The 14173-nt window shown below is 43.1% G+C and overlaps 1 protein-coding gene across 1 annotated transcript in view; it reads right to left on the reverse strand.

The window, feature by feature from the left end:
* LOC139386742 (adhesion G protein-coupled receptor L2-like) overlaps positions 1–13825 on the reverse strand; it is an 89226-nt gene extending 75401 nt beyond the window's left edge. The window contains exon 1 of the mRNA XM_071132563.1: positions 13260–13825. The gene's annotated coding sequence lies outside the window, so the exon portion shown is untranslated. The remainder of the gene's footprint in view (positions 1–13259) is intronic.
* Between the last annotated feature and the right edge of the window lie 348 nt (positions 13826–14173).

Below are 14173 nucleotides of genomic sequence, written 5' to 3' on the forward strand. Positions count from 1 at the left end.
TCTGACATGTCACACAGAGCTCCTCTTTTCAATCAGTCAGTCCTTCATATCTTCACACTGAAAGACATACTTCTCCTCATCCATGCCTTGTTCTGGTTCTCTCTCACTCCACTACATGCTCTTTATCCACACACACACACACACACACACACGCGCAGGCATTAACGAACATGCACAAACACATGCAAGCGGGCGCACGCACATACCCCCACCCTCACCTACCCACCCTCGGCTCACTCAAACACTCAATAACAATTTACAAGGGAAATTGTGGTTGGCTTGGCACCCTCACTCACACTCATATTCACAGCAAGTAAAAAATAAGCACCATAAAACGTTTGTGATCATTCCCTGAATGTTAAAATGTTCAAACAGGGCGTGAATCCTGACTGAAGGACAGGAACAGCTAGATTCCCCTGCAGGTAACGTGGTAGGAACTTCACAACTACCAATGTGAAACATATTACATGCTGCTGTGGACATACATGCTCTGCAGCGGAACACCTGAGCCTCTACCTCTCAATCTACACTCTCAGTGAGGCAGAATGTGATGGAAGAGAGGAGTGCAAATGTACACAGTTACAAATAGGAAGGAGGTCGCACAGACACACACGGATAGACAGAACATCCACACGGATAGACAGAGACCATCCACACAGACACACACGGATAGACAGAACATCCACACACACACGGATAGACAGAGAACATCCACACACACAGATAGACAGAGAACATCCACACACAGATAGACAGAGAATATCCACACACAGATAGACAGAGAACATCCACACAGGCAGAGAACATCCACACACAGATAGACAGAGAAAATCCACACACAGATAGACAGAGAACATCCACACACAGATAGACAGAGAACATCCACACACAAATCGGTTCAACACACACACACAATGTATGGTAAACACAATATAGCAAGCAAACAAAAGGAGTTACTGCAAAACCTGCAAATCCATCTATTGAATACCAAGCAGTTTCACTGGAGCTAGCTAGTTGACTGGGGGAGGGGATAGTTAGAACTACTGCATTTCATTGCCAACCCTGAACCCTTCTGGATAAAACATTTGCATTTCCTAGGGGGAAAATAAACTGGTTTGACCCGTTTACCCTGTTGTCTGTTGGCTAATCATTTGCTTATCGCTTTCACCGAGATTCCTACAAGAGAGGGCTAGGTCATACTTAAACCAGCCCTGTTTCTTATGGATATTTTGAACAGTGGGTTGAGGTTCAAACACACACACACACACTTTAACATTTAAATATTCTGACAGATGTAAAAAGAAGCAGAACCAGTTCTTTCTGTCCTCCATTCAGACCACTGACAAAACCAAGAAATAAGAATCAAACAAACAGCCATTTTTCTCAATGCTTCAGACAAAGCAAGAGAGCTACAGCGGCGTTTCCCTTATTCTGTAGCTTAGCCCTAGCCCAGTACTGGGAAGAAGACTGAAGCAGAGCCCTAGCCCAGTACTGGAGTAGAAGACTGAAGCAGAGCCCTAGCCCAGTCCTGGAGTAGAAGACTGAAGCAGAGCCCTAGCCCAGTCCTGGAGTAGAAGACTGAAGCAGAGCCCTAGCCCAGTCCTGGAGTAGAAGACTGAAGCAGAGCCCTAGCCCAGTCCTGGAGTAGAAGACTGAAGCAGAGCCCTAGCCCAGTACTGGAGTAGAAGACTGAAGCAGAGCCCTAGCCCAGTACAGGAGTAGAAGACTGAAGCAGAGCCCTAGCCCAGTACTGGAGTAGAAGACTGAAGCAGAGCCCTAGCCCAGTACTGGAGTAGAAGACTGAAGCAGAGCCCTAGCCCAGTACTGGAGTAGAAGACTGAAGCAGAGCCCTAGCCCAGTACTGGAGTAGAAGACTGAAGCAGAGCCCTAGCCCAGTACTGGAGTAGAAGACTGAAGCAGAGCCCTAGCCCAGTCCCTGAAGCAGAGCCCTAGCCCAGTCCTGGAGTAGAAGACTGAAGCAGAGCCCTAGCCCAGTCCTGGAGTAGAAGACTGAAGCAGAGCCCTAGCCCAGTACTGGAGTAGAAGACTGAAGCAGAGCCCTAGCCCAGTACTGGAGTAGAAGACTGAAGCAGAGCCCTAGCCCAGTACAGGAGTAGAAGACTGAAGCAGAGCCCTAGCCCAGTACTGGAGTAGAAGACTGAAGCAGAGCCCTAGCCCAGTACTGGAGTAGAAGACTGAAGCAGAGCCCTAGCCCAGTACTGGAGTAGAAGACTGAAGCAGAGCCCTAGCCCAGTACTGGAGTAGAAGACTGAAGCAGAGCCCTAGCCCAGTACTGGAGTAGAAGACTGAAGCAGAGCCCTAGCCCAGTACTGGAGTAGAAGACTGAAGCAGAGCCCCTAGCCCAGTCCTGGAGTAGAAGACTGAAGCAGAGCCCTAGCCCAGTCCTGGAGTAGAAGACTGAAGCAGAGCCCTAGCCCAGTCCTGGAGTAGAAGACTGAAGCAGAGCCCTAGCCCAGTACTGGAGTAGAAGACTGAAGCAGAGCCCTAGCCCAGTACTGGAGTAGAAGACTGAAGCAGAGCCCTAGCCCAGTACTGGATTAGAAGATGCCCTGCCATCTTTTCATTCTCAGGGCACCTCCTCTCCTACTCCACCAGCAGGCCTACATCATTCCTTTGGGTGTTTGTGTAGTGTCCCTTAGTTACCTCTGACGAGACCTGGCCAGGTCAGCAGCAGCAGAAAGGCAGCTCAGAGAGTTAAAAGCCTGCCCGGTCCTACTCATAGGTACAAGGCCATCAATAATTCACCGTCATCGGGAAGCATTATCTAACAGCCTGATAAAATATTTAAAATGGTGGGTGACAACACAGAAACAGTGAAGAAGTGCTCCATAAGAGGACGAAAGAGAAGGACACTGCAGGTGGCGACAGAGGGAGGGAGTTCGCAACAGATGTGACGTTGCTGCGGCAACTGAAGTGGGAGAAGTAGTCTCCCTTCCAAAGGTATTCTGATGTGTTAGCTTAGCTAGCTAGTCTAATCCTCTGAGGCCGATTTAACCATTACACATCAAGTACAGAATCTGCCTTGCTTAATATAGGCACAGACAGTGAAGGTACTCTAATGTGTCAGCTAGCTATAGCCTGGTTTAAGCAGATGGAACGCTACACAGAATTCCATCTGGTTTAACCAGGCTAAGCTAGCTACCCCTCGGAGGTGTAAATAAATTATACTAAATAAACGGCACAGTAAGTGAATGAACAATCAACCCCCTGCATTGCTGTCTCTTTCATTTTTCACCATAACAGTGGAAGTACAGGCTCTATGCAACAGTGGACGTACGGGCTCTATGCAACAGTGGACGTACGGGCTCTATGCAACAGTGGGCGTACGGGCTCTATGCAACAGTGGGCGTACGGGCTCTATGCAACAGTGGGCGTATGGGCTCTATGCAACAGTGGGCGTACGGGCTCTATGCAACAGTGGGCGTACGGGCTCTATGCAACAGTGGGCGTACGGGCTCTATGCAACAGTGGACGTACGGGCTCTATGCAACAGTGGACGTACGGGCTCTATGCAACAGTGGGCGTACGGGCTCTATGCAACAGTGGACGTACGGGCTCTATGCAACAGTGGACGTACGGGCTCTATGCAACAGTGGACGTACGGGCTCTATGCAACAGTGGACGTACGGGCTCTATGCAACAGTGGACGTACGGGCTCTATGCAACAGTGGACGTACGGGCTCTATGTAACGGTGGACGTACAGGCTCTATGTAACGGTGGACGTACAGGCTCTATGTAAGCGCAGGTGGAAGCATTTACTGGCCTGTACTAACAAATAGGCCTTTCTCAATGACAGAGAAATCCCTCCAAGCCTAGATCAATTACACCCAAGCTCGGCTGTAATTAAATTGTCCTAACAAAGGTCCTGGAACGCAGGACACAAACCTGCACGCTGAAAATAAGCCCTGTTCAATCTACAGCACTATCTAAAAGCATTGGAAAGGGTTTGAGTTTTAGATTCAGCTCAGGTTTCCTGTAGGCACATTGAATGGTATGCTAAACTTCAAGGACATTTTTTCATGTTTCTTCGTGTACACAAACAGTTACATATCAGGATATTATTTTTGACAATATATCGTATCTTTTTGACAATATCACAATATTATTTTGCGCTAGTTGTCTGTACCGGCACCATTTTGCCTTCATTGCTTGTCTCCAGTCATCTTTTTAAACAGGGAGCCAATTTGTTTTCAGCACTTTTATTTCTGACTGATCAAAACTCATTTTCTCATGGCTCTGTCTTGTCCCTCTGCAGCAGACATATGTTGAGCAATATGTTTGAAACATCGAATTGCAATAAAATCACAGTGTAAAATCGCAATACATATAGAATCGTCAGAATCACAAAACAAAAAGTATCAGCACCTAAGTATGATGACAATATGTTATTGTGAGGTCCCTGGCAATTGACAGCCCTATAGGATAGGGTTAGACATGGCACATCATATGCAATAAGTTCATGAGCCACAAAGCCAGTTTACAATCACATGAAATGCTATATTTAAAATCGGCCTATTGCCCCAAAATCATTTGCACTTATTTTTTTTCCCCTTCTCATTACTCTAGCTGTCAACAAATAATTATTTGTTTCCTTTAACATGTTTGATAGTAGTTGTGTTTAGCAGAGAGAAGACAGGCTGCTTAGGACTCTCTAATTAAAATCCCTCTCTCTCTTTTTGAAGGGGGGAGGGGGGGTGGATGCTGTCTCTCTGAAAGCATTGTTTTTGGGTGGAAAACAGTCTCTTTGAAAAATGTCAATAACAGTCTTCTGATGAAAAAAAAGAATCCCGCCAAATGCCAGCAATATCGTGGGAGGTGACATTTATGTTTGGGACTTAGACAATGCACACACAAAGTAAATAAGCTTTCACTGAACCTACAGAGGACACAAATGTGGTTTCTACTATTATGCAATGTGTGAGCAAAGCACAACAATTAAAAAAACATAAAAAAACATAATTCTCAAACTAACCCCAAATATCATTCTAGCTGAATTTGGATTAAGGTGGTGTGTCGTTGAACAGAAAGACCCTGGAGCCTGTTAAAATATTCTTGTCCGACAGCTATTTGCTCAAGTCCTTCTCTGAAATCATTTTACAGATGAATTCAGTCTATCACGAGTACAGGCCCCAGAGATTCATTCAATGGCACAACATTGGTTTGATTGATGGAGTGTGAATGGCTATCTGAGATAAGTAGATTCTTTGTCTTACTCGCCAATGCAAATATTAAAATAACAAACCTTGATGTGATGGGAGAAGTGATTGATATAGACATACATTTTCATTAAAAAAAAAAGAGACACAAACAGACTAATCTACAGCTATGAGACTCGTTAAAGCCTGAGAGGATGTACGGTAGTCCTTGGAGAAGACACTAGAGGTCGACCGATTAAATCGGAATGGCCGATTAATTAGGGCCGATTTAAAGTTTTCATAACAAATCGGAAATCGGTAATTTTGGATGCCGATTTATTTAATCTTTATGAAACGAGGCAAGTCAGTTAAGAACATATTCTTACTTTCAATGACGGACTAGGAACGGTGGGTTAACTGCCTTGTTCAGGGGCAGAACGACAGATTTTTACCTTGTCAGCTCAGGGATTCAATCTTGCAACCTTACGGTTAACTAGTCCAACGCTCTAACCACCTGCCTCACAAGGAGCCCGCCTGTTACGCGAATGCAGTAAGAAGCCAAGGTAAGTTGCTAGCTAGCATTAAACGTAATCAATCATAATCACTAGTTATAACTACACATGGTTGATGATATTACTAGTTTATCTAGCGTGTCCTGCGTTGCATTTAATCGATGCGGTGCACATTCGCGAAAAAGGACTGTCATTGCTCCAACGTGTACCTAAGCATAAACACCCATGCTTTCTTAAAATCAATACACAGACATATATATTTTTAAACCTGCATATTTAGCTAAAATAAATCCAGGTTAGCAGGCAACCAGGTGAAATTGTGTCACTTCTCTTGTGTTCATTGCACGCAGTCAGGGTATATGCAACAGTTTGGGCCGCCTGGCTCATTGCGAACTAATTTGCCAGAATTTTACGTAATTATGACATAACATTGAAGGTTGTGGAATGTAACAGGAATATTTAGATTTATGGATGCCACCCGTTAGATAAAATACGGAACGGTTCTGTATTTCACTGAAAGAATAAATGTCTTGTTTTCGAGATGATAGTTTCCGGATTCTACCATATTAATGACCGAAGGCTCGCATTTCTGTGTGTTATTATGTTATAATTAAGTCTATGATTTGATAGAGTAGTCTGACAGTGATGGTAGGAAGCAGCAGGCTCATAAGCATTCATTCAAACAGCACTTTTGTGAGTTTTGCCAGCACCTCTGCTGTTTATGACTTCAAGCCTATCAACTCCCGAGATTAGGCTGGTGTAACGATGTGATGTAAAATGGCTAGCTAGTTAGCTGGGTGTGTGCTAATAGCGTTTCAAATGTCACTCGCTCTGAGACTTGGAGTAGTTGTTCCCCTTGCTCTGCATGGGTAACGTTGCTTCGAGGGTGGCTGTTGTCGTTGTGTTCCTGGTTTGAGCCCAGGTAGGAGCGAGGAAAGGGACAGAAGCTATACTGTTACACTGGCAATATTAAAGTGCCTATAAGAACATCTAATAGTCAAAGGTTAATGAAATACAAATGGTAGAGGGAAATAGTCCTATAATAACTACAACCTAAAACTTCTTACCTGGGAATATTGAAGACTCATGTTAAAAGGAACCACCAGCTTTCATATGTTCTCATGTTCTGAGCAAGGAACTTAAACGTTAGCTTTCTTACATGGCACATATTGCACTTCTTCTCCAACACTTTGTTTTTGCATTATTTAAACCAAATTGAACATGTTTCATTAGTTATTTGAGGCAAAATAGATTTTATTGATGTATTATATTAAGTTAAAATAAGTGTTCATTCAGTATTGTTGTAACTGTCATTATTACAAATACATTTTAAAAACCGGTCGATTAATCGGTATCGGCTTTTTTTGTCCTCCAATAAATCGGTATCGGCGTTGAAAAATCATAATCGGTCGACCTCTAGAAGACACATTCATCTCCAGTCCACTCAAAGGAAAGAGAAACATGACTCCAATAGTGTGGAACCTGTATATTCTAAACTTGCCATTTCTAGAAATCATGGAAGGCAGCAAAAAAATATTCATAGCAAGCCTCAGATCTGCCTCAGCGTGATCCACCCTACCAAGACAAAAGCATAGCACCTGAGCGCTATAAGCTCCACACTTCCTGTGACCTGAAGGTATAGAAGACCACCAAATAAAGCACATAATCGGTCTACTCCCCTGAGACAGTTCCAGAGCAGTGTCCTCTTACGCTAATGCCCTCCAGTCCAGTGGTGGTAGAGCATCACAGAGCATCTCTGAGGGCGGTCCAGACAACTCACAGGTCATTGCTAATCTCTTGATAGATGAAGCCTAAGGACCCCCGGCCATCCATCACACCCCTGCGACACGTCTCCCACTGGGCCAGCTTTACACACTCCAAAGAGTTAAACACGGACCCAAAAGACCCAAAGATCATCCATCACTCAAAAAACTAGCAGCCCCTCCGCTCCCTTCCAGACGATGTGGGCTTTAACAACACCAAGGGGGCTTGCTTTCTTAACAGAAGGAAAAGCGTTCTGTGTTGTAGGGGCTATGGAGGGTAGGCAGGGAGGGAGATGTTTGGTGAGAACATATCTAGGGCTGCTCTGCTCTATAGCTCAGCTCCAGGGCCTCTGTTGATCATTAAACATCCATTTGAGAAGCAGTGGGGGAAAGTTAACTGTCATTTAAAGCACAGAGGGTGGTGAGGGAGATTTTTACCCCTTTGGTATTTCTAAGGCATACATTAATCGAGCGGGTCAGCTAACACAACCTAACACAATGTCATTTGTTCCAGTCTCCATCCATTTATCTCAGTTGCTATAAAAAGGAGGAAGACGGATGAAAAAGCTACAATGAACATTTACAATTAACTACCAAATCAAACAAACTCATCACCCTCCTCTTCCTCCTTACGTATCCCTCTTTCCTCCTCTTCCTCCCATTCTCTCCTTCTCCATCTGTTTGTTCCTAACTTTTGACAGTGAGCGTGTCAGAAAACAGAAAAAGACAGCTGTCAAACCGGCCCCTTGTGATTGAGGATGGCAGGTGAGCTTCTCTCTCTCCCTCTGTGTCTTCTCTCTCTCTTTCTCTGATGCGATTGTGCGTGAGCACAGGAAGCAGGCATCTCTTTTCATTATGTGTCATCTGGGTTGTGGCGGGCCGTAGCGGGCAGAGGAGAGCTGCGTTCACTTTATTACCAAAAGGCAGGATGATCAGGGCCACTAACCCTTGGGAGAACGCTACCCCTGGCATTTACATCCACCGCCTGTGGGGCTTTTGTCCCAAATGGCTCCCTATTCCCTATATAGTGCACTACATCTGACCAGAGCCCTGGTCAAAAGCAGTACACTATATAAGGAATCGGGTGCCAACAGACCATCACCATTGACCTGTCCTGTAGGCCGGCCCTCTGCGTTACAGCAACCTGGGCTTCAACTAATGGATGTGAGCGATGTACATTTCAGAAGAAATAGAAACAAAATGAAAAGAATGAGGGAGGGAAGAGGCTTTTCCTCTTTCTTGACATAAATTGTCATCCGTTTGTAAGGAAGGAATGGTTTGTGTGTGTGTCCATCTGTTTGATTCCTCATGGTTTCATTGTGTTCGACATCCCTATTAGGCGATGTTTGACAAGACATTAAAGGAAATAAATCTAAATAAACTCAGCAAGGCTACACTCAGCAAGGCATTCTTTCACAGCAGAGCAACAGCTGCATTGCATAGAAAATAAACAATCTTTATGACAGAAAAACAAAAGGCCCTTGGTTGCTCAAAACAGTGCTTCCCACAAAGCTTTCGAAGAGGCCTCCAGAAATCTAGTTGGATTTTGTAAATAACCAATAACTCAAATAGAAGTTCAAGAAAGTGGCTTAATCCATTGATCTTTTTGCTTATTATTTTATTTTACAATACTATAATTACACAAGATGCTACTTGAAGCATGTAGGCCTATTGTGTAGTTTCTTCTTGAGTTATCTTTATAAAAGAGCTGGTTTTGATGGTCATATCAAGTATAGGCCTAGTGTATACTTTTAATGTGAGAGACAATAGCAAACAAAAAGTGTGCTGTAAAGATTTTAATCTTAGATCCTATAATTATATTTTTTTATGTCAGAAAATAAATAAATACAAGTCAGCGTATTTAAATAAGCTCCCACCAAAACCCCCAAGTGGACACTACTCACACTGCAACAAGCACTTTTCACATTTCTCTACTTACACACCTTTCAAACCAAGACGTTTTCCCGCGAAAAACAGCATCCAGACAACCTTTTGACGACATTTCTTTATATATAAAAAGGTATTGCCGGCGACAAAGCCTCTACGCTGCTTTTAGACAAGCGTGGAGACTCGTCTTGATAAACCAATCCATGTCAGATTTTATTTTCACTGAATCTCCATTTGGATATTAGTTAAGCTGCAATTAGGCTGTGGAAATGTTAGCTAAGTTGAGGTGAATGCTGCTCATGATCATCTTGTCCATTTGGCTCATTAAAAAATAAATAATAATATTGCCAGCACGTTATGTAGTTTAACAAGTGGATTATTTTGCTCTTCACTTGCAAGTCACTTAATAGTCGAGGCCTAGTCCCTACCAAAAGCTTGTGATGGGTCTTAATCAATGGGATTTTGTTTCACTGAATCTCCATTTGAACATTTGGTTAAGTCTCTGGCTGGGTAAATAAGGGGAGGTAATACAGCTTGTTAGTCATTTGTTCATCGATCACTGAATAAGAAATATTTAGCATGCAATAATGTAGCTTAAATCAAGTGTAGGTTTCATTTTTTGCTGGATCGCATTCAGGGCAACTCAAATAGCCTGCGGAGGTTGTGAAATATGAACACGAGACTCACATGCTTTTGAAAATATAGATTGCTATTATTTTCTATTGGTATCATGATGACAATACCCTCAATGTAGGACCCTATTCCTGCTCCCTAACGAAGTGGAGCGAGGGTAGGAAAGAGATGAAACCCTGTATCTAAAAAGCATAGGCTTGCCTTGGGGCCCTGTTTTAAAAATATTACTTTTTATATGAGTCAGTTCCACACGTTGCCATGTGTGCAAAATATTATTCAAATGTATTTCTATTTTTCTCATTATAATTCTTAACCTACTATAAAATATGTGTGTTGACTGTGATAAGGGTCTTGTCTGTTTAATTAACAAAATAACTTTTGATATCATGTACATGGCGCTACCATGTAGCATATAGGCTGCACAGACCAGCAACATAATTGAACTCAAAATATGCCATTCTATTCTTTTGAAAATAGATTTTATTAGTCTTATAGTGTTTCTTACGACCTGTCCAAAACAAATGAATAATGGATTTCTTAGTGATGGTGTATATTCAATGGATTTTTTCAAATAGACGTTTACCCACATCAGCCCACGTCTGCTCCCACTCCAAAATGTGCCGGCATGTGCACTGGAGATAGAAACAACTTATCCCGGCAAGAATGTGGTAAAATTGGACTGTATGAATTGGACTCTTAAAAAAAACATTGCCTACATTTTTTTTTACAGGCAACATACTATAAAGTCTGTCTGTAAAGGGTATTACTTTGGGGATTTTGGTTTGAATTATGGCAGCCTACCAATTCTTGTCAATCCCAACTAAATCTGCATTTGCAATCCAACATAAGCACTCTCTCACACAAACACATACGCACAGAATATTGATGCTGCATTAAATAACTGGCAAAAAAAACATTTACAGTGGTCTGCAATGAACAGCATTCCTATTCTATAGCCCAGCAGCACCCTTCCCCTCTCAGGACAAAACTGGTTGGGGGATGGGGGCTGGTAACTCAAGTTCTCTCCATTGAAATGCAGCCACTTTGATATGTAAATCGACAGTTACAACAACACAAAAATGCTAGAAATCACACTAGCATAGGCCTACATTGAAGCCATTTGCACCCGAGCTGATGTGAGATGAGATGGCACTTCCCCTGGAGACCCCGGGCTTCAACAAATGGACCAACCCGCAGAGAGAGCATCTGGGGCAGGGGAGTGGGGGCATGGGAGGGACAACGGAACATTTGTCCCAATGAATTCCCCAAGCCCATCCCAACACTGACATGAAATGAATGAAAGTTACTCCTCCGGTTCCTAGACAGGTATTTAAAACAAATGAGTAATGATTTAGATTTTACCATCACTTGTAAAAAAATTAAATTAAATAAACACACCTTTATTTAACTAGGCAAGTCAGTTAAGAACAAATTCTTATTTACAATGATGGCCTACCCGGGGTAGGCCATCATTGTAAATAAGAATTTGTTCTTATTTACAAACCCTAACCCGGACTACCCGGACTACGCTGGGCCAATTGTGCGCCGCCCTATGGGACTAGTTGTGCAATACAGCCTGGAATCAAACCAGGGACTGTAGTCTATAGGCCCTACCAGCAGCCGATTTTCTCCAATAACCTTGTTAAAAATGCTTACATTTTCTAAACTGCATTTCCAATCCTGATTTGACCTAGTTAAATAGACTACATCACCAGCATAGAAAATGGAATGGGCCAACACACAACATTACCCTCCTGTAGTGAGTTGAGTGGTGTGTCTACAGGTAAGGTATACTGCCTCACCTCTGTGATATATAGGCTAGCTAGAGCTAGACTAATCACTAATGAACTTATAATGACTGGTCAAGCTCTTTGCCAGATGTATGCTCCGCTTGGAATCCTATGCTATTTGCATATTGCTTCCCATAGAGCCCAATATGCTTGTTAGGGTGCTTGCTTTGGCATTTGGCCTCGTTTATGTTGACTTATGATGATGATGATTCATAAACGGAATCCTCCATGAAAGATAATGAGGACTTTATATTCTCCCTTCTCTTATTAGATGGCCTGCCCAGCTCTAAAGGACGAGCTAATCTATGGAATTAGTGCACGGTAACTGTGTGAGGACTGATTTAATGCAATTCTACACATTTTGTCATGAGGCTAGGACAGAATGTTGCAGTTTTAAAGCTAATTTCCTGCTATTCTACACTTTTACCATGGGGCAGAGAAAGAACATGTGCTGTTTTATAGCTTCTCATGCTTTTGTTCACAGTTTGCCATGAGGCTGAGATAGAATTCTGCAGTTTTAATGCTAATTTCCTGGAATTCTACACATTTTGCTACCATATGCTATCTGGGGGTTTTGTTGTGCGTGTGTCCCATCACACATGGCTGACTTAGATATCTGTGAATTATACATGTTCAGTGAAATGATCTCATTTTACAGCCGCAGAATGGAGAGGAAGATGAAGACAGCAACTGACTTGCAGCTACTTAGGTCGTTGTGTCCTCGAGATTAGGCTGTCTAATGGGGTAATGGGAGATGTTACATTTATTTGACAGTCTATTGCTCCACTTCTGTACTTGACAGCGTGTTACCTAGACAAAGAATTTGCCAAACCACCCTACTGCACATACATTTTTATTTTATTCCTAATCCAACATGACTATGCTACTTGTCTCTTTTACAGTGCTAACCCAAAACCTCATCTACACAGGTGACATCTAGACTAATTACCAAAGCCAGGTCAACAACGCTTCATTCAGAGACCAACAGAATAAAACCTAGAATAATATATTTCAGGTAGTAGGCCTAGCCCTCAATCCATCCATTATAGCCTAACTAGATTTTTAAAAGCACAGTAGTTTGAATAAACCAAATTCACTGAATTCAGAACAACGATGGCCGCCGAAGAAGTCCACATCTGGATAAACCTCATGCAACTTTTCCAATATCCCAAGGCCCAGAATCGCTTAATGTAAGAACCACTGATGTCTGTTAAAATGCAATTATTTCAGGTTGTAAAATCTTTAGGCTGGTATACCAAGCAGTAGCAGATATACCTAATTTTCACAGATTGCTTGGCATTGACATCACAACTATAGACCAATCTGTAAGTGTTCTTAAAATGGAGTGAAATTCGGTAAAATGTCCGTTAGTGACCGCAACGATATCGTTAGGAATGAAGTGTATTTTCTCAACTCAGCCTAAAAAAAAACCCCATCGAAAGACACCCTCATCGCAAGTAACCTAACTAGCACCCAGACGGCAGGACGGCGTGTTAGACCAATGTTGGAATACTTACATTTGGGGGCGAATAGTCCTAAATGGTGATTGACAAATATTGCAGTTCGGCACCGAAGTAACACAGAGAGAGTGGTTACCCCTTCAGCAGGCTATAGGCCACCCTCAAACTCGGTATACGCAGCGGGCAACACAAAGACGTCCGTGGTTCCGATGCATGCTCCCCTTACGAGGGACAGATCGTGTTGTTTCTTGAGGCAGGTATCTCTCTCTCTCCATGTCCATGCGCCCCCAAGGACCTGACGAACTCTTCCATAGCGAGCTGATGTTCGGAACTATTAGGCCTAATCAATAGGTTTCTTCCATATCCCTCTCTCACGCATCCACATTTTCCTTTCGAGGGGACGCAATGAATTCAACAACTGCACGGCTGTAATTTTAGGCTATAGTAAACGATGCGAATGAGAAGCAAATCAGCTCATATCCTAAAACAAATGCAGGGAGTCGTCTTCCACGATGATGTCAATGTATTCTGAAAGTCGCCTAAAACAATGCTGAAACATTCTAGAATGAGACTTCAGTTCGGGGGTCTCGGGTCGGGCTTGTGCTCCAGTCAATCTCTTCCCTCCTCTATCTACACACCGCTGAGCCAGAGCCAGTCGAACTCCCCATACAAACAAGAGAAGAAACCGTGAGCCGGTTCTCTGCTCTGCAGCAGCTGGCTTTCAATGGGCCAGCCTAAAACCTGGCGTGGATCTGGCAGAAGGCAGGGACTGGTGATTTTAGCAGTTCTGTATAGGACCTGCCTTAACACTAGAAGGAATATGGCCCCCAAAGTATGTGATGGACCTGGTGCCTGGATTTTGATAGTGATAATATTATTAAAATATATATATATTTCACCTTTATTTAACCAGGTAGGCCAGTCGAGAACACGTTCTCATTTACAACTGCGACCTGGCCAAGATAAAGCAA

This window comes from Oncorhynchus clarkii, chromosome 28 (genome assembly GCF_045791955.1).
Source record: "Oncorhynchus clarkii lewisi isolate Uvic-CL-2024 chromosome 28, UVic_Ocla_1.0, whole genome shotgun sequence".
Taxonomy (NCBI): domain Eukaryota; kingdom Metazoa; phylum Chordata; class Actinopteri; order Salmoniformes; family Salmonidae; genus Oncorhynchus; species Oncorhynchus clarkii.